Source organism: Microtus pennsylvanicus, chromosome 2 (genome assembly GCF_037038515.1).
Source record: "Microtus pennsylvanicus isolate mMicPen1 chromosome 2, mMicPen1.hap1, whole genome shotgun sequence".
Lineage (NCBI taxonomy): Eukaryota > Metazoa > Chordata > Mammalia > Rodentia > Cricetidae > Microtus > Microtus pennsylvanicus.
The window spans coordinates 110,373,073-110,393,874 of record NC_134580.1 but is presented as its reverse complement, the minus strand read 5'-3'; the positions used below and the strand labels follow the sequence as shown (position 1 = coordinate 110,393,874).

The window sequence follows — 20,802 nt, the reverse complement described above, 5'->3', positions numbered from 1 at the left end:
GTATGCACATTTGTCACAGCTGTTTGTGTAGCGGTCAGAGACAACTTGAAGGAATTGGTTCTCTTCACTGTTGGGTCCTTGGGATCAAATCAGGTTATCAGGTGTGGTGGCAAGTGCCTTCACCGGTTTACCTAACCTTTTTTTACTTTTTTGAGCAAAGGTCTTACGTAGCCCTGGTTGGCCTGTATCACTGAGGATGCCCTTTAACATCTGAGTCTCCTGCCTCTTCAGAGTGCTGGCATTGCAGGCATGGACCACTATACACGGGTTTTTATGCTTTTTAATGAAGACTTCATGCACTGTAGGCAAACATTTCCAACTGAGCTATATCCCTGGCCTCAAGTGTCTGTCTGTCTGTGTTTCTTTTTGAAACAGGGTCTCTCTTTATAGCCCCGGCTGTTCTGAAACTCACTGTGTAGATCAGGCTGGCCTTAAACTCACAGAGATATTCCTACCTCTGTCTCTGAGTGTTGGGATTAAAGGCATGAATCACCATGCCTGGCCTCAAGTGTTTCCCTCCCTCCCTCCCTCCCTCCCTCCCTCCCTCCCTCCCTCCCTCCCTCCCTCTCTTTTTTGCTTTTGCAATTAAGTGTTTTTCAGTTTAGAATTTCAAAACAGTTTAAATGTAAACACAAGTTAGTTTGAAGAGTCTTGTCAACGTGTGTGTGTTGCTATGTATTGAACTAAGAACTGTGCACATTCTAGGTAAGTGTTCTACCATTGAGCCACTCCCTAAAGTACCTTTATAATGTTGATTTGTTCTTTCCATGAAGAGAACAAACATAGTTTCTTTACTTTTTTAAATAACAAGGTGCTGGGCAGCGGAGGTGCATGCCTTTAATCCCAGCATTTGGGAGGCAGAGGCTGGCGGATCTTTGTGAGTTTGAGGCCAGCCTGGTCTACAAGAGCGAGTTCCAGGACAGGCACCAAAGCTATAGAGAAACCCTGTTTTGAAAAAAAAAAAACCAACAAAACAAACAAACAAATAAACAAACACCAAACAAGGTCAATAGATTTCAGTTTGTTGTCCTTTATTTAGAGTTTTTAAATTTTTAATTTTATGTATATGGGTATTTTTCCTGTATGCATGTTTTACCACACATATGCAGTACTTGTGGAGGCCAGAAGAGGGTGTCAGGTCTTCCCTAGTGCTCTTAACCACTGAGACATCTCTCTACCCTATATTCAAAAAATACTTTTGCTGAGAAAGATGACTGCACTTGTAATCCCAGTACTTGGGAGGCTGAGGCTTAGGCCAGTCTGGGATATATAATAAGGTTCAAAGCCAGCTTGAATTACACAGACCTTGTCTCAGACCCTCTGCTGTCGAGCTGTTCCCCACCCCTGCCAGCCCGAGGAAGAGTGGAGGGTTTTAAAATTGTTTATAAGAACAAGCTGTGGTGAGTCAGTTCCTACCACCACGTGGGTTCTGGGCATTGAAGCCAGGTTATTGAGCATGGCAAGCCACCTTCCCAGCCCCTTAGAGCTTCCAGGGATCCTGGTAGGGTCTGTCCTGGTCACTGTGGTAGTTCTCCAGTAAGTTCACCTTCCCTGTTGGATTGAGGATGACTCTGCATTTTTTTTTCTTTTTTTCTTTCTTTTTTTTTCTTTTTGGATTTTCCGAGACAGGGTTTCTCTAGCTTTTTGGTTCCTGTCCTGGAACTAGCTCTCGTAGACCAGGGTGGCCTCGAACTCACAGAGATCTGCCTGCCTCTGCCTCCCGAGTGCTGGGATTAAAGGCGTGCGCCACCACCGCCCGGCTGACTCTACATTTCTTGCCAGGAGGAATTAGTTATATTTCTCTTCAGGTCCGTTCCAGGGGCTTTCTTGTTTTTAGCTCATGCCATTCTATTGTGTAGCTGCTTGCCCTTTTGTGTCAGTCTTTGAAAACGTTCTTCCTCAGAGGAGTTTTATGGGACAGGTCTCCTCTCCCTGTGCAGATAGGCTGAGTATATGCACAGCAGCAGCTTTCTGTCCTTTCCCTTCTCAGTCCACCCCCTTGCTCCTGAGGCTCCCGTATCATCGCTGAAGCCCCTTGTGAGCTCCTGGGATGCTCACCCTGTGGCCTGGCGTCCCTCCTGCTTTCTCTGGTGTGTGCTCCCTTCCCCAACACCTCCATCTAGGGTCCACGGTTGCAGGACTACAAGCTGATTAGGAGTAGAAGCTCTTCTAAGCCCTTTGACTGTGCAGGGAATCTGCATTATAATATTACTCATGACAGATACCAGTTGAGTTTACTTGCTCAGTACTGATTAAGGTTGATGTACCAAATGTTTTAAACTCTTTAAAATTTCTTTTCAGGATTGAAATCTCACACTTTTATTTCTTTCAGTGTCCATCAACTCTTAAAATACGTTTCCAGATTTCATTTTGACTGCCCTACTTTCCCACAAGATGTATCACTGTGCATCTCCCAGGAAAGTCTTATATTAACTCAGGATGTCTTAGAAACACTCGATGGAAAGACTACTCTCTACCCCGTTGAATTGTGTTAGGGTTTATTTCTGGGTTCTCTGTTGTATTCCTTCCATTAGTTTCTATGTATGTCCTTATGCCAACATTGTGTTTGTCCTTATACCACCCTGTCTGAATTACCATGTTTTTCTGTTCAGTTTTGAAGCTGGAGAAAAAGCAGGCTTCTGGTTTTGTTCTTTTGCTATTCTTGGACCAGTGTATTTTTATGTGACTTTGAGGATTAGTCTGTCAGCTTTTGCCAAAAAGGCCGATGGGATTTTTTGATAGTGATTTCATGGAATTGGTAGATCAGATTTGGTGGTGGTACCAAGAATTACTTAAAAAAAAAAAGGAATTAAAAATTTGCTGACCCTCAGTCATTGCTTTATTCCCCCACCCCCAACCGTCACCCTTATGGGTTGTTCATTATCTGTTTGAAAAAAGGTGCTTGAGATCAGTGGTCCCCAACTTAACAGCACTCTGAAATCACCTGGGGAATTTGGAGAAACCGTGGATGCCTGGTCTCACCCCAGAATCTGAGATGCAGTTTCTACATTCATTGGAGTATTGGAGTTTTAAAGATTTTTCAAGGCAATTTCATTGTGCAGCCAGGGTTGAGAACCAGCGCTCTAAAGGAGCTACAGCTCAGACATGTATGACTTTCAGAGCCCTGCAGAGTTGATTGATGATGGGAATGGAGGGAAACACGCGTTACTAACCGTGGAGCCCCTGTCTCTTTGGTGTATGAATTAGATATCTGCTTTGTTTGTCAGCTCCTCCCCGCCTCCCCCAGACAGGGTCTCTCTGTGTAACAGCCCTGGTTGTCCTGAGCTCACTTTGTAGACCAGGCTAGCTTTGAACTCATAAAGATCCACCAGCCTCTGCCTCCTGAGTGCTGGGATTAAAGGCGTGCACCACCATAGCTGGCTGTTTGCCATCTCTTAATTTAGTGTGGCCACCAACGTTGCTGACTTTATTCTCCCAATAAATGAAATGATTTTGCAAATTGAGTTCTCCTGGGTATGTAGAGTTGTCCTTGATCTGTGTAGAAAGCAGATCGAGTAGTCCCTGGAGGGTGTCAAAATCTGACTCTCTCCTCTCCTCTCCTCCCCTCCCCTCCCCTCCCCTCCCCTCCCCTCCCCTCCCCTCCCCTCCCCTCCCCTTCCCTCCCCTCCCCTCCCCTCCCCTCCCCTCCTCTCCTCTCCTGTTTTTTGTTCTTTTTTTGTAATCAGAAATGGATTGAGGGGCTGGAGAGAGGCTCAGCAGTTAAGAGCATTGCCTGCTCTTCCAAAGGTCCTGACTGAATTCAGTTCCTAGCAACCACATGGTGGCTCACAACCATCTGTAATAGGGTCTGATGCCCTCTTCTGGCCTGCAGGTATGCACACAGACAGAATATTGTATACATAATAAATAAATAAAAAAGAAATGGATTGAAAAAAATATGCTGGCAGGTCACAGATATTTTTGGGACTTGTCTTATAGAGAACACTGAAGCTGTTGGTCAGAATTACTGGAAGGCTCTCTGGAAGTGAGACAGGCATCCTTCTGCTCACAGTGATGAAATGCAAGACTTGTGGTGAAGTAGCTCCTTGCTTTAACTCACTGAACACTCAGGGTTTCACGGTGTATTTGAAAGTAAACTTTCCGTGTATGTGGAAATGCACCCATCAAGTATAACTTCCAACACAGAGATCAGACAACAGTGAGGTGGCATGGTGGGCGAAGGTGCTTGCACCAAGCGGATGACCTGGGGACAGTCTCCATGCCCGCCCGTGGAAGGAGAGAACTGACTTTGACAAGTTGTTCTCTCACCTTTAAGTGTGCTAAGGCGCGCGGGGTCTCCTTTTCAGTAAAGAAATTAACGTAAAAAACTAAGCCATTAGCACTCTGCCTTAGGAATGTGACTAAATACTTCTTTACAGCTCGATTTTTAACAGCTTCTTTGTGTGCAATGCATCTCAATTGACATGACAAATCCTTCTGTTGAACCTTTGACTTCCCCCCACTTTTTCTTGCCATGGTGAACAATATACAATGGGGATTTGCATTTTATGAAAATCTATGTGCATTTTTCTGGTTATTTAAATTTTTGAAAGGGGCATCTTTTGCAGTTTGAAGGATTTTTATTATCATTTGCATGTGTGTAATGTGTGTATATGAATGTTGCCCATGTATGTGCACATGCATGTGTGTGAGTGCCTGTGACTGAATTTCTTCCTCAGCTGCTCACCACTTTATACTGGAGCAGTGTCTCTTGCCAGAGCTTGCAGGGCTGGAAAGATGGCTCAGCGGTTGAGCACTGACTTTTTCCAGAACCCACGCGGCAGCTCATAACTGTCTGTAATTCCAGTTTCAGGGGACCCAACACCTTCACACAGACATATAAACCAATGCACATAAAATTAAAAAAAGAAATCTTGCTCCCAGCTTGTCATAGGGATTCTGTGGTGGGATTACATGCGTGCCAGGCCTTTACATGGGTGCTGGGAACTGAACCCAGGTCCTCTGCAAGAGTAGAAAGTGCTCTGAACCACATTTCTCCAGTCTCTGGTGCACTTTTTTTTTTTTTTGGTTTTTCGAGACAGGGTTTCTCTGTGGTTTTGGAGCCTATCCTGGAACTAGCCCTTGTAGACCAGGCTGGTCTCGAACTCACAGTCTGGTGCACTTTTAATGATTTTGTTTTGCAGTTATATTTTGTTTGGCTTATTTGTTCCCAATTTTTCTTAGTTTGTTTTTCTTGGTGGTTTATAATAGCTCTCTCTATATATCTATATCAAGAATATTAGTATTTTAATAAAACATTGAGTTTCTACAGCTTCTCTAGTAATCTTATTTTATGATGCATTTGAGAAATAAATTTTATTTAAAGATCACTTTTCTCTAGTTTAATTTTCAAATTAGAAATATTGTGTCCCAGCCGGGCGATGGTGGCGCACGCCTTTAATCCCAGCACTCGGGAGGCAGAGGCAGGCGGATCTCTGTGAGTTCGAGACCAGCCTGATCTACAGAGCTAGTTCCAGGACAGGCTCCAAAGCCACAGAGAAACCCTGTCTCGAAAAACCAAAAAAAAAAAAGAAATATTGTGTCCCATCCACCCCACAACAGAGTTGCTTTGTATAGCCCTCGCTGTCCTGGAACTTGGTCCATAGGCCAGGCTGGCTGTGGAACTCAAGATACCCGCCTGCCTCTGCCTCCTGAGTGCTGGGATTAAAGGTGCATGCCACCACTGCCTGGCAGAAAAATGTTGTTTTTCAAATAGTAAAGTTTAGTGAGGTTTGGTAGCACTGGGGAGACAAGAGGCAGGTGGATCTCTGCCGTTGAAGCCAGCCAGGGCTGCATAGTGAGACCCTGCTTCAAAACAACTCCTTCTTCCAAAACCGGTTTTTTTGTTTTTTTAAAGGATGAAGAAAAATCTTTCAGATCATGATTTTATTTAAAGTATATTTTAGATTTCAAATTTAATTGTTTACTAAAATATGCATGGAAAAACCAGCTGCCACCTTGAACTTAGAAATTTGAATACATTTATTTTAGATTTAGTTTATTTTATATGTATGAGTGTTTTTGCCTGCTTCTATTTATGTATGTACACCACAGGCATGCCTGGTGCCTAGTGAGGTCAGAAGAAGGCACCAGATCCCTGGAACTGGAATTTGGTTGTGAGCTACCACATGGGTACTAGGAACAAACTTGGGTTCTCTGGAAGCTAGTGTTCTTAACTAGAGAGCCTTGATCTGACCCACTCCCAGTTTTTCCCCCCAATGGTGTTTTTGCAGTGAAAGTAAGGTAGACTAGAGTCTGTTACCCCAGAGAATGAGAGAGGGACACCAGGTGTGGTCTCCACACTTAACATTCCTGGTCTGAGTCTGGGGTTGACATTAGAGTGCTCTTTTTGAGTCTGTTTTGCTCCAGTAGAATGACAAAATAAACTTCAAAACTGCCTTCATGCTTAGAAACTAGCCCTAGAAGGCTGATGCAGTCTGTCGTGCTTTGTTTGAACGGAGCCTCCTTTAGCAGTCACGTTCTGGAACCATGTCTTCAATAGGATTAATGTTTGCTGGCCGTTTTGACTCTGAGGTCCTGTTTGTGGCTTTCAGGTATCCAGCAGGACACTGCATCCTGTTGAGAGCTGAGAGTGCACCTTGGCACTTCCGTCAATTGAGAAAGGAGATGGGACAGGTCTACCTCTGTTCCCTGAGCAACTGGTGAGCGGCTGCCGGCAGAGTGTGAGTCCAGCTCTCTGTCGTCCCTTGCCCTGTGGAGACGGTGGGACTGCAGCATGTCCAAGTGCCCTGTGCTTGCCTTTTCCCTTACCGTGGTCTGGGCAGGACCATTTCCAGGTCTTTGGTTTTGGGCAGTGACCTGAGTCACTGTAATGTGCCCATCCTCTAATTGTGATCATGCTAAGACAATTTGGGAAAGACTTTAGGTTTTGGCTGGTGCACACACAATGGCCTTTTCAGTGTGATTGAAGGCTGACTAGTTAGTGAAGATGCAGTTCACTAAGGGGAAGCAGGATCACTGTGTTACCAAGTTTGACTTTGATAATTGATTGCCACTAGACTTTTAAACTTTGCCATTTTTGCCTAGAATTTACCTAGAATTGTATTTTTATTACTTAGGTCTTTATAATTAGGATGGTGAAGCCCTAGTTTTCTCTACCTCCATATTTCTAGAGATGAGAATATATTATACTATTTGTAATAATAGATTAAACATGTTGTCCTGGCAAGTTTTATGTCAATTTAAAACAAGCTAGAGTCTGGGCTGGAGAGATGGCTCAGAGGTTAAGGACATGACTGCTCTTCCAGAGGTCCTGAGTTCAATTCCCAGCAACCACATGGTGGCTCACAACCATCTACAATGAGATATGGTGCCCTCTTCTGATATGGAGGCAGAACACTGTATTGTATATGTAATAAATAAAATCTTTAAAAAAAAAACAAGCTAGAGTCATCTGAAAGGAGGGACCCTCAATTGAGAAAAATGCCTTTATAAGATCCAACTCTCAGGCATTTTCTTAGTGATTGATGAGGCTCAGCCTATGGTGGGTGGTGCTATTCCTGGGTTGGTGGTCCTGTTTTCTATAAGAAAGCAGACTGAGCAAAGCCATGGAAGCAAACCAATAAGCAGCACCCTTCCATGCTCTATGCATCAGCTCCAAGAGCCTGCCCTGTCTAAGTTCCTGTTCTGACTTCCTTCGATGATGAACGGCAATGCTGAAGTCATAGCAGTTGAGAGCCACTTGACTCAATCGCTAAAAATCAAACCCAGGTCCTCTGAAAAAATAGTCCATGATCTTAACCCCAGACCATCTCTCTAGCCCATAGGTTTTATAGGTTTTTGTTGTTGTTGTTGGTTTTTTCCTTTTGGTCTTTTTGAGACAGGGTTTCTCTGTGTAACAGTTCTAGCTGCCCTGGAACTAGCTCTTGTGAAGCAGGCTGGCCTTGAACTCACAGAGATCTGTCTGCCTCTGCCTCCTAAATGCTGGGATTAAAGTGTGCCACCACCGCTTGGCCCTTGTTTGTTTGTTTTTTGGTTTTAGATTTATAGTTTTTATCTAAAACACTTATATGCCGTGAGTGGAGGCATGCCCCTTTAACCCCAGCACTTGGGAGACATAGGCAGGAGGATCTCTGTTGAGTTTGAGGCTAGCCTGGTCTACAGAGTGAGTTCCAGGACAACCAGGACTGTTTCACAGAGAAACCCTGTCTCGAAAAACCAGCAACAACAACAGAAAGTTTTAAAGAAACATTTAGATTTATTTTTGACCAGAAGTGTTTAACTGTAAATGGTGGCTACTTTTCAGTGGCCGATTTTCAGAGCGGAGGCCATGCTAAGCCTGAAAGTGTTAGAAAGGTTTATCCTTAATTTGACTTAGAAATATTTTTAAGTGGTTTTTTACGTCCTGTTAGAAATAGCAATACAGCAAAGAAGCTCTTACAAGTGAGTACCCACAGTTTCTAAAAGAAGACCAAAAGAGTCAAGACTGGGTCCAGATATTCTCAAAGCTTGTTTCTGGAAGGAAGAAACAGTGGCTGAATTGTGAGCTCTGTTTTCTGTGGTCTCCTGCTTCTTGTGGGGAGGTTGGGAAGTGGCACCGCTTTGGGGCAGTCATTTGCTTTTGTCATTTTCTGCAGTCACTTAGTTACTTGTTTAGGTTTTCAAAGCAAACAACTACAACAAAAAGAAGTTCCTGTTTTGTTCAGATTTGCAGCTGTAAGGTGTCTCTCCACTAAGTCCTTAAAAGCCTGAAGAGTTGGTCTGTGCTGAGTGTGCGCTGCTTTCAGGCGCATAGCTTTAATCCGAATTAAATGCGTTTTGGGTCTTGTTATTTAGATCATGACGTGGTATTTTTGTCAGCTGATTACTGTTTCATCTGCTAAGTTGATGCCATATCTGGCAGCTGAGAGATGCCGACTTCTCTTCTTGCTTCTGAACAGTAAATGTCTTTAGGGAAATGATGGTGAGAGTCAGTAATTGATGGTAATTTTGTATTATTTCTACTCCATATTTTTTGGAGATTTTTATTTATGTATTTTCTGTGTGAAATCAAAGATTGGCAACTGCAACATGCGCAGGTTGAATATCCCTTTTCTAGAATGGTTAGGACCAGAAGTATTTTACTTTTTTTTTTTAAATGGCGAGTTTATATAGTGATATTTTAAGGGTAAGACCCAGCTCTCAACATGAAATTCATTTTATGTTTTGTATACTTCATATACATATAGCCTCAAGGTAACTTTATGCAATACTTTAAAATAGTTTTGTGGTTTAAACAAAGCTTCATGGATGGCTTTCATGATGCAGGGATGCCTCACCCAGCCTCCATGCAGGAGGAGTTGGTCCTGCCTCAACCTAATATGACCTGCTTTGTTGACTCCCATGGGAGATCTGCCTCTTTCTGAATGGAGAAGTGGGTGGGTGGGGGGCAGGATAGACAGGAAGTGGGGGGGTGGAATGGGAAGAGAGGAGGGAGGAGAAACTAAATAAATGAAAAATGTAAAATATTTAATGTAAAACATTTAATAAAAACGAAAGAAAAAAAAACCCTAAAGTTTCATGGTGTAAATTGTGTACTTTTGTTAGCAGATTTGGGATTTTTGATTAGAGATGCTTACTTAACCTTGTGACTCCTTTGTTGTTGTTGTTGGTTTTTTTTTTTTGTTTTTTTGTTTGTTTTTTTTTTTGTTTTTTCGAGACGTGGTTTCTCTGTGGCTTTGGAGCCTGTCCTGGAACTAGCTCTGTAGACCAGGCTGGTCTCGAACTCACAGAGATCCGCCTGCCTCTGCCTCCCGAGTGCTGGGATTAAAGACTCCTTTGTAACCAAACCTACTATGAGCAATAGAGGTAGATGCTCAGACGTTCGTGGGAGAGAGAGTTGGACGACCCCATGCTCAGAGATGTCCTGGTCTGTTCTAGGAGTGCCACTTTGATCTGAGGCCTGTGACCTTGTGGTTGGAGGATGCTGCACGGGGAGGAGACTAGGTGGAAGGGCATTCGCTCAGTGTCCAGGCCTGGTTGGTTTGTGGTGCTGGACTTCTGTTAACTCTTCTTTAGAGATTCCTTTCTCGAAATGCTGATTTGCATTTAGAACTTGTGACCCAGCTCTGTGGTTTGCTCTCCGATCCTTGCCTAGTAGAGGAGGAAGCCAGTCCTTCCACTCGTTTTTCCAGTCAGCATTAAACACTTCCCCAAATACGTCTGTAAAATGTCTAGGACTTTGGTTTGCAATTCCTAGATTTTTATGTAATTTGTGTGCTAAAATGATACCTTGTTAATTGTGAGTGTTGAATTTTGCCCTTGTGGAACCCTTATTTTATTTTTAAAATTAATACTTTTAGCCTTTTTTTTTTTTGAGACAGGGTCTCCTGTAGCCCTGACTGACCTTGAACTCTTGATCCTCCAGCTTCTACCTGTCAAGTACGATATATCTCTATATCAAAAGAAGCATATACATGTTAGAAAATAATTCAGCGTCTTCAGAATTGTATAAATTAGGAAGGTCTCACAATCATTTTTTTCTTTCCCCTTTCCTTTTTGGGTTTATAAGATAAGGCTTCTCTCTGTAGCAGCTCTGGCTGTCATGGAAATCACTATGGAGGCCAGGTTGGCCTCGAACTCACAGAGATAGATCTGCCTGCCAAGTGCTGGGATTAAAGATGTGCGCCATTACTGCCTGGCTTGGACTCTACATTTTTCTCTGCTCCCCTCCTTGCCTCTCCCCTCCCTCCTTCAGCCCTTCCCCAAGGTCACCATGTTCCCAGTTTACTCAGGAGATCTTGTCTTTTTCTACTTCCCATGTAGGTTAGATCTATGTATGTCTCTCTTAGGGTCCTCATTGTTGTCTAAGTTCTCTGGGATTGTGGTTTGTAGGCTGGCTTTCTTTGCTTTCTGTTTAAAAACCACCTATGAGTGAGTACATGTGATAATTGTCTTTCTGTGTCTGGGTTACCTCACTCAAAATAACATTTTCTATTTCTATCCATTTTCCTGTAAAATTCAAGCTGTTGATATTTTTTTCTGCTGTGTAGTACTCCATTGTGTAAATGTACCATATTTTCCTTATCCATTCTTCCATCGAGGGACATTTAGGTTGTTTCCAGGTTCTGGCTATGACAAACAATGCTGCTATGAACATAGTTGAGCACATGGCCTTGTGGCACAATTGAGCATCCTTTGGATATATACCCAAAAGTGGTATTAATGGGTCTTGAGGAAGGTTGTTTCCTAATTTTCTGAGAAATCACCACACTGACATCCAAAGGGGTTGTACCAGCTTGCATTGCTATCAGCAATGCAGAAGTGTTCCCTTTTCCCCACAACTTCTCCAGCATAAGCTGTCATCAGTGTTTTTGATCTTGGCCATTCTTACAGGTATAAGATAGAATCTCAGAGTTGTTTTGATTTGCATTTCTCTGATGACTAAGGATGTTGAACATTTCCTTAAGTGTCTTTCAGCCATTTTAGATTCCTCTCTTGAGAGTTCTCTGTTTAGGTCTGTACTCCATTTCTTTTTTATTGGATTATGTGTTCTTTTGGTGTCCAATTTCTTGAGTTCTTTGTATATTTTGGAGATCAGACCTCTGTCTGATGTGGGGTTAGTGAAGATCTTTTCCCATTCTGTAGGCTGTCATTTTGTCTTGTTGACCGTGTTCTTTGCTTTACAGAAGCTTTTCAGTTTCAGGAGGTCACATTTCTCTCAATATCTGTGCTGCTGGGGTTCTATTTAGGAAGTGGTTCCCTGTGCCAATGCTTTCAAGTATACTTCCCACCTTCTCTTCTATAAGGTTCAGTGTGGTTGGCTTTATGTTGAGGTCTTTGATCCATTTGGACTTGAGTTTTGTGTATAGTGATAGATATAGGTCTATTTTCATTTTTCTACATGTTGATATCCAGTTATACCAGCACCACTTGTTAAATATGCTTTCTTTTTTCCATTGATATTTTTTGCTTCTTTATTAAATATCATGTGTTCGAAGATGTGTGGATTGATATCCGGGTCTTCTATTTGGTTCCATTGGTCCTCCTGACTGTTATGCCAATACCAGGCTCTTTTCAGTACTGTAGCTCTGTAGTAGAGTTTGAAGCCAGGGATTGTGATGCCCCCAGAAGTTCTTTTATTGTACAGGATTATTTTGGCTATCCTGTTTTTTTTGCTTTTCCAAATGAAGTTGAGTACTATTTTTTCGAGGTCTTTGAAGAATTTTGTTGGGATTTTGATGGGCATTGCATTGAATCTGTGGACTCATAATCTTATGCTCCTCCTCCCACTTCAAAGCAGCCTGAGGTTTGTCCTTATCAGTGTATGCACATACATGTATGTATTAATGTTTCTCTGAGGTAGGGTCATGTGGTAGATAACTGTGTAGCCTGCACGTCTCAAAGAACAGTACACTTTTTGAAAACATAAGCAAGCAATTTTAAAAAGACTACTTTTTCATCTTCTATCCATATACTTTTTAGTTTTACTTTAAATGTTTTTATTTTTTTCTGTATGTGTCTGTGTGAGTTGTGTGTGCTGGTGCTTGCGGAGGCCCAGAAGAGGGCTGCAGTTAGAAACAATTGGCTGCTCCTCACAGAGGTTCTGGCAGCAAGCGCTCAGCTTCCACCCAGTTATACCTCTTGAATAATCTTTAGTGGTGGTTGCTACATTGTGCCTCTTTTCTGAGAGTTAGGAAGATTTTATTTTGTTAAGTTTTACATTGTTTTAAAAAAGGAAACATATACATTTCTTCATTCACATTTTAATTACTTAAAAAATTTTCTACCCATCTATCCATTCAGCTATCCATTTAAAGACTAGTGTTCCTGAAATTGGGGTGGGAAAGGCAGGCTCATGATGGCTGATTGAAGGCCAGACTCTGGTACTTCTGTGCTTGTTTACCCCTAGCCTACTGGTAAATGCTGATGCCAGACCAACTCCTTCAGTAACAGCTGGGAAACTTGTCAGCTAGGACTTTCCAGTCGGTCTGCCCGGACTGTTGGCTGTCTCAGCACTCCTGGGCCAGGCCCTGAGCGGGGCTGGGCTGACCGTGCATGAGATGGCCACTGAGTCTGGCTCTGGGTTTGTACTGGAAATGTACTAAAGCAATTTATAGAAGGAAGAGGAGTGTTTTGGTTTAGAGTTTGAGGAGAATCCATAGTCAAGGCACAGGCATGGCAGCAGGTGGTCAGGGCACAAACCTGAGAGATCTCCAGCTACACACAGTAGAGAGCAAACTGGAGGTGGGCTTGGGCTATAAACTCTTCTGTAAGTCCTCCCCCAGTGCTGTACCCTAGAAGTTCCCTAACCTCCAGTAGTGCCACCAGCCAAGGACCGAGTGTTTAGATGCACGAGCTTATGCGGGATAGTCCTCATTCCCACAGGCTCCAGTTAGTGATTATAGAAGGAGTCTGTGCAGCCACCCATACTTCAGCTGCAGAAGCAGAGTGTAACCGTTTTGAGAAGCACACGTCTTAGTATGTTACTAAATCTTGATTGTGGTAGTGTTTGGGCAACCTGGAACAGTGGTTAATACAGGGGCTTTGCTGTCCTGATGGCTTTGACCCCCCTACTTTTATCACTCTGTGCTCCAAGACCTGGCAGGAAAGAAACCCCTTTACTGTTCGGGGGAGGGGGGTGATGGTGCACACTGCCCGCCTTTAATCCCAGCACTTGGGAGGCAGAGGCAGGTGAATCTCTGTGAGTTCGAGGCCAGCCTAGTCTGCAGAACAAGTTCTAGGACAGGCTCCAAAGCTACACAGAAAAACCCTTCTTGAAAAACCAGGAAAGAAAAAAAAATTCAGACCCTTAGGGTAAAGATATGAGTGGGTATAGTAAGTAACAACAATAACTAACAATTAGGACAATTGCAGCCATGTTCTCTGATAAACTTGCCAGCACTACTTTAGAGTAGACTTAACATGCTTGTGTTTCCAATCAAAGCCCCATGCTAAGGGCATGAAGTTTAAATCCATGAAGAAATTCCAGCTGAGAGCAAAATTGATTTTATAGGTATTCTTCCGAAGTACTGTCTTTGAAAATATTTTGTGCTCCAGCTGGTGGTGGCAGAGGCTGGCAGAGTGCCCGGTGTTACACAGAGAAACCTGGTGGGTGAGTGGGGGGGGGCTATCTTGTGCAACAGAGAATTTTATTTTGGCAGTGCTGGGATTTGAACACACTAGATAAATATTCCAAACACTGAACTACATCCCTAGCTCATACTTTTTATTGATTTATTTGATACTAGGTAGTAAGTGATTGAGACTAGCCTTGAATTTATTATGTATCTTAGGCAGGCCTCAAACTTACTTTGTAGCCTAGGCAGGCCTTGAACTTGTGAGCCTCCTGCTTCAGTGTTTCAGGTAGTTATGACTATAGGCCTGAGGATGAAGGGAAAGGGTCCCATAAAAGGCCAAAGGTCAGCAACCACCCCTGCTCCCACTTTTAGGAATCCCACAAGAACACCACGCTACTCAGCTATGACATATATGCAGATGACCTAGATCAGACCTCTACAGGCTCCCTGATCCCTGAGAGCTCCTGAGTCCTAGTCAATTGGGTCTGTGGGTCTGTGTTCTCATAGTGTCCCTGTCACCTGGTTCCTTTGGTCCTGATTCTCCCCCTCCTCTGCAGGACTGACTCCCAGAGCTAAGGTTTGTCTGTGGGACTCTCCATCTGCTCCTACCGGTAGCTGGATGGAGTCTTTCTGGTCCCTTTGAGGATTCTGCCAGGCCTCCTCTGTAGGCATCACAAACTGTAGGTCAAAGGTTCTGTGACTGGGTTGGTGTCCCAATCCTTCCACTTGAGACCTTGCCTGGTTATAGAAAATGGCCAGTTCAGGCTCCGTGTCCCCTTACTAGCAGTCTTTGTTAGGCTTCTCTCGTAGATTCCGTGGAGTTTCCTTGTACTCGGTTTCCACTTGGCCGTCCCGATTTCTCCTAGTATTTACTTCCCCACACTTCATCCCTCCTGCTCCCAACCCCACCTGCCTGTCCACCCACAAAGTCTATTTCCCCTTCCCAGGGAGATTCTTGTCTGTCCTGGCCCCCTCTAAGCCCTCTTTGTTAGTGTCTCTGGGGCTGTGGATTATAGCCTGGTTATTCTTTGTTTTACAGCTAATATTCACTTATGAGTAAGTACATACCGTGTTTGCCTTTCTGGGTCTGGGTCACCTCAATCAGATAATTTTTTCAAGTTCCGTCCATTTGCCTGCAAATTTCATGATGTCATCGTTTTTAACAGCTGTATAGTACTCCATTGTGTAAATATACCACATTTTCTTTATCCATTCTTCAATTGAGGGACATTTAGATTGTTTCCAATTTCTGGCTATTACGAATAAAGCTGCTGTGAACATAGTTGAGTAAGTGGCCTTGTGATAGGATGGAGCGTCCTCGGTTTACGTCTAGGTGTGCTCTAGCTGGGTCTTGAGGTAGGTTGATTCCCAGTTCTCTGAGAAGCAGCCATATTGATTCCCACAGTGGCCGTACAAATTTGCACTCCCACCAGCAGTAGAGGAGTGTTCCCCTTGCTCCATGTCCTCACCAGCATGACCTGTCACTTGTGTCAGAAGGGCCTTCTGATTGCTGGGCTTCAATATTTTGATAGCTGGAACTTGGGAGTCAGCCTCAGGAGGAAGTGGCCAAATATGGGAATAGACCTTGGCTAGCTTTAGGAATGTAATCTAACAGTTTAGCAAGGAAAGAGGGAATGGAGGAAGGGCAAGGCCTGCCAGAGCCCTTCAGTAAGCAGATTAAAAAATAAACGTGTTCAGTCTTGGCACATATTAATTACAAGGTAGGAGGTAAATATTTGTTTTGCTTCTTTTGCTTTTGGCTATCCTTATTAGCAGAGCTTTGCTGAGTGTGCTGCTATTGACTCCTTGGGTCGCCATGGCAGTAGAGTGTTCTCAAATCACTGCGGTTTAATTAATGGCATCAAAGCACTAGCCTATCACTAAGAAACATCGTTCCTCCCACCTTTCCTACTTTTTCTTATCTCAAAGCTTGACGGACAGTAGCAGGTCTGCTTGTTTGTTTCAGTGCATGAAACAAACCCATGGCCCTTACATGCGTTACCACCAAGCTCTGCCCACAGCACCCCCTCCCCCGTTTTCTTTTTCTTTCTTAAAAAATGAGGCAAGGTCTCTCAGCCTGGGCTTAAGTTCTGTGGCCCAGACAGCCGGTCTCATTCTCCCAAGCTTACACACCACCAGGCTGAGTCCTAGTTTTGGTTAGTTTTGATGTTACAAATGATACTGCAACAACGTTTCTTTTTATTTTTTGTTAGATGATGGTTCCTCTGTGTAGTTTTGGAGCCTCTCCTGGAGCTAGCTCTTGTAGACCAGGCTGGCCTTGAACTCACAGAGATCGGCCTGCCTCTGCCTCCTGAGTGTTGGGATTAAAGGTGAGCGCCACCCACCCTCATTTTCTTTTGTAGATTTTCTCTGCTCTTGTTTCATTGAATTTCTTTTATATTTGGTTGTCTCTAATTGACATTTGTCAAATGTATCACCAGGTTCAGCTTGTCTATATCATCCTTGGATTTGCTTCATCAAATACATCTTATTTCTTTTCCTTTTTGTTTTGTTTTGTTTTTTCAAGACAGGGTTTCTCTGTGGCTTTGGAGCCTGTCGTGGAACTCCCTTTGTAGACCAGGCTGGCCTCGAACTCACAGAGATCCGCCTGCCTCTGCCTCCCGAGTGCTGGGACTAAAGGTGTGTGCCACCACCGCCCGGCTAAGAATTGTACTTGTGTTGAAAATATGCAGGCTTCTGTTTCTTGCCTTCACATTTAAACAATAAAGTTCACAGCTGTCTCCATGGCCTTCTTGTTGTTTTTGGGATTCTGAGACAGGCAGTGTCCATGACTGTGCATGGGAATGCCAGCACAGCATTGTTCATTTAAGGACTTGTGTTTTGATTTGGAGGGGTTTGTAGAAACAGTTCATGTTGGAAACCAAACTTACAGTGATTAGCTTGTTTGATTATTATTATTATTTTGGTTTTTCAAGACAAAGAATTTCTTTGTGAAACAGTCCTGGCTGTCCTGGAATGTACTCTGTAGACCAGGCTGTCCTCGAACTCACAGAGATTGGCCTGCCTCTGCCTCCTGAGTACTGGGATTAAAGGCGTGCACCACTACCGTCCAGTTTGTTTATCCTTTTTTTGAGACAGGGCCTGGAACTCACTATGTAGACCAGACTAGCTTTGGACTCAGATCTATCTGCCTCTACCTCCCAAATACTGGGATTAAAGGCATGAGCCTACCACACCTGGCCTTGTACCTCTTGGTCTTCTTGAGACGATTGCAGAGAACTCTGAAACTCAGGATTTCCAAAGTGTGTTCCATTTGCGGATGGCTCTCAAGTCCTCTGACCTGTAAGGGATTGTCTTCTTTCCCTTTGCTCTGTGTGCTGTGGTTAGGCTGGTGCTTACCATGCTTGGAGACTCTTCATACCCCCACGTAGACTTTCCTGAGAACTTTCTTCCTGGGATTCTACTCACTCTATACGACTGGCTCCGAGTCCTTTTGGGGTCTTACTCATGGTGTAGCTTGTATGTGTGTGGTTCTCTTATTCACTCCAGACTGTCCAGTTAGATGAGACATGGCTTCCGGTATGGTCCATTCTGACCTCAGAGCACAGACCAGCATCACGGTCAGGAATCTGTGAATGACTCATCTCCTTCCATTTGCTTTGAGACTGTCAATGCCGAGCCCGAGATGCTAAGCTCTTCCTAAACGGACAGACTTTTCGTCTCTGCCTGAGAGCAAGAGATGACAACACCGCCCTTGGCTTCACAGCTGAGAACACCTGCTGTGTTCTAGGGCTAGGAGCATGATTGAGGACCACTGTAGAAAGAGCTAGGACCATAGATGCAAAATGATGTGGGTATCAGTCTACTGACAGTTTTCAACAGCGAGGGGAGCGTTCTTGTTCTATCGGTGTCTGTGCCAAGACCTTACTGCCTCTGGGGTTTTGTTTTGGGTTTAGTCTGTGTGCTGTTGTCATCACCCTCTTACTTTCTTACTATCAAACATGTTATACAAAAATGCTGTACTGTTTATAGTTTGAGTCTTAGCAACAAGACCATTAAATATTTACCAAAGAAATTGGGTCGTTTCAAGAACCCATGTAAACAATGCTGGTGACTTGTACAAGAAGAAAGGTAAGGAGAAAGATGGCCAGTTATGTAATGGTTGCCATGACGGAGATTACAGGCAGGTCAGGACTTTTCAGCTGGGGATAAATGTTTTTAAATCAGGCAGCTGATGCTGGATTAAGACCAACTGTTTATATAAATGAGTTGTTCCCTGCCTTTCTCCATGGTGTGGAAAATGCCTCTAGTGTGTTCATTTAGTCTTTTTAGTGATCATCCCTTTTCGAAGACAGGCATTATTTTGTTTCAGATTTGCTGGCTAGCCTGAAGTTTAGCAGTTTCTTTTCTGCAGTTTCCCTGTGGCCTAGTGTTTTGTTAGCTTTTCTGTGCTGGTCCGAGCTCCCAGAAGAGCTCCTTTCTCCTTTGACAGAAGCTTGTTATGTTAGTTCCTCGCACGTGGTTTCTTTCCTCTTCTAGCCTTGTGTGAAAGCTTAGGCTACCACATCTACTACCTCTATACAGACTGATTATAGATAGCAGAGCAGCCGCTCTCAACCTGTGGGTTTCAACTTCTTTGAGGGGGGTGCGTCACATATCAAATAGCCTGCATATAAAATATTTACACTGAGTCATAACAGTAGCAAAATTAGTTATGAAGTAGCAATGAAATGATTTTATGGCTGGGGTCACTATAACACGAGGAACTGTATTAAAGGGTCCCAGCATTAGGAAGAGTGAGAATCACTGAGTTAGAGGCTTTGGTGGTATTTGAACTAAGATGGGGTTATTCCTTTGCATGCGTATATATGTGTAAATCAAGTTATCAGAAGATTATATACTGTGGTGGCTTGAATGAGAACGGCCCCCATAGGCTTATGTCTGAGCACTTGGTTCCCATTGTAGAAGCCTTTGGAAGGATTAGGTGGTGTGGCCTTGTGGGAGGTGTGCCGGAGGTGGGTTTCGAGATTTCAGAAGACTGCCATTCTGCTGCTCCTTCTCCGCCTCTTAGCTGCAGTTTAAAATGTAAGCACTCAGCTGTTCCTGCCACTGCTTTGCCATCATGGACTCTAATCCTCGGAAGCCATAAGCCCAGTAAAATGCTTTCTTTTATGAGTTGCCTTTGTCCTGGTGTTTTGTCAAGGCAAGGACAGTAATTGAGACATAATACTCTTTGTAAAGACTTATTTTATGGCGCATGCATGAATGTGTCTGTCTGTTTTGCTGGCATGTATGTATGTATGTGCAACACATGCATGTCTGGTGCCTGCAGAGATCAGAAGAGGGCATCAGATCCCCTGGAACTGGAATTAAGGATGGTTGTGAAATGTCATGTGGGTACTGGGAACCCAATTCAGATCCTCTGCAAGGGCAACAAATGCTCTGAACTGCTGAGCCATCTCTCTGGCTCCCTACTCTCTCTTTCTTTCCCATTTTTTCTTCCTTTTTCTTTTTTGTTTTGTTTTGTTTTTCAAGACAGGGTTTGTCTGTATAGCCTTGGCTGTCCTCGAACTAGCTCTGTAAACTAGGCTGGCCTTGAACCCCCAAAGATCTGCCCACCTCTGAGTTCTGGGATTAAAGGCATGGGCCACCACACATTTTTCTCTAAAAAGTTATTTTAATTACGTGTGTGTTGTAGGAGAGTCTAGGGACTCTGGAGGCCAGAGGTTGCGGATCCCTGGGGAGCTAGAAGTGGGTGTGAATCACTCTTTGAGGGTGCTGGAATCTGCTCTCTGGTCTTTTAGATCAGTGCCCACTCAGCCATGGAGCAGTCTCTCCAGCCCCAGAGACCACACGCTAAAAAGTTAACATGGGTGTAGTCACGATCACATTGTTGTGTACTCTGAGATAGTGTTTTCTTTTCTCATTTTCAGTATGTACTTTTTTGAGATAAATCATGCAGTTATAATAGAAGCAAAACGAGCTGATTTTTGCTCTCCTGTTGACCCACACTGCATTGCTGGTACGCATGGTTGGCACATGCTCACTGGGGAGGGCCTTTGAACCCCTTGTGAATGTTGGTTCCCACTCTCCCTCGTGCCTGGTGCCACCCAGGACACAGAGATGGGTCTTGAGCAAAGGAGGCTGCTCCCCGTGGCTGAGGTTTATTTCCACCTGTGACCTGAGTTCTTTAGGTGCTTGCAGGCACACTTTCACAGCCATCAGTGGCCCGCTCCAAGTGCCAAAGGAGACAGTTTAATAAGTCTGATAGACAAGGTGAACAGTGAACCCATTCTTCTCAGCCAGACACTGGCCCTTCACTGTGACCTTCCATCCGTCCCACAGAAGGAAAACCCAGCTTTTCCTCACCACACCCCCAGATTTGATTGGGTTTTGTCAGTTCTCCAGGTTTCATTTCTACATTTACTTTAAATGTGTGGTTTCTTTTTTTTTTGAAATATGACCATTATAGTTTGCTTAAATAATAAATGTTTGTTGGGCTGGGGTATAGCTCAGTAGTGCTTGCATGGTATGCGTGAATCCTAGTGCTGTGGGGGTGCGGGGACTATAAAATTTCTTCATTTATTTCCACTGTGCTGGGTTTGAAACTGAGGCCTCAGGTAGACTAGGCAGCCACTTTACCAGCCTTCAGATTGCTTTGTGTATAAAATGTGTCTGCATGTGTGTGGGTAGGGGGTAGTTTGGGTTTTAATATGCTTAGAGAATGAAACGGAAACTTTGCACAGTCTGTCTCATGCTCTTTTTAAACACACTCGCTTTAGTCCTAGATGGTCCCTGTAGCTAGTAGGACAAGAGAGCCATG

At 43.8% G+C, this 20,802-nt stretch overlaps 1 protein-coding gene across 7 annotated transcripts in view; it reads left to right on the top strand.

Moving 5' to 3' along the window:
- Positions 1 to 20,802, top strand: part of Slc23a2 (solute carrier family 23 member 2) — a 101,610-nt gene that overhangs the window by 14,133 nt on the left and 66,675 nt on the right. The window contains exon 2 of one of the 7 annotated variants that reach the window (XM_075962244.1): positions 6,555 to 6,662. The exons of 5 other annotated variants lie outside the window; for them this stretch is intronic. The gene's annotated coding sequence lies outside the window, so the exon portion shown is untranslated. Of the gene's footprint in view, positions 1 to 6,554; positions 6,684 to 20,802 lie in introns of all 7 variants that reach the window. One more of the 7 variants, XM_075962245.1, reaches the window with a different exon arrangement.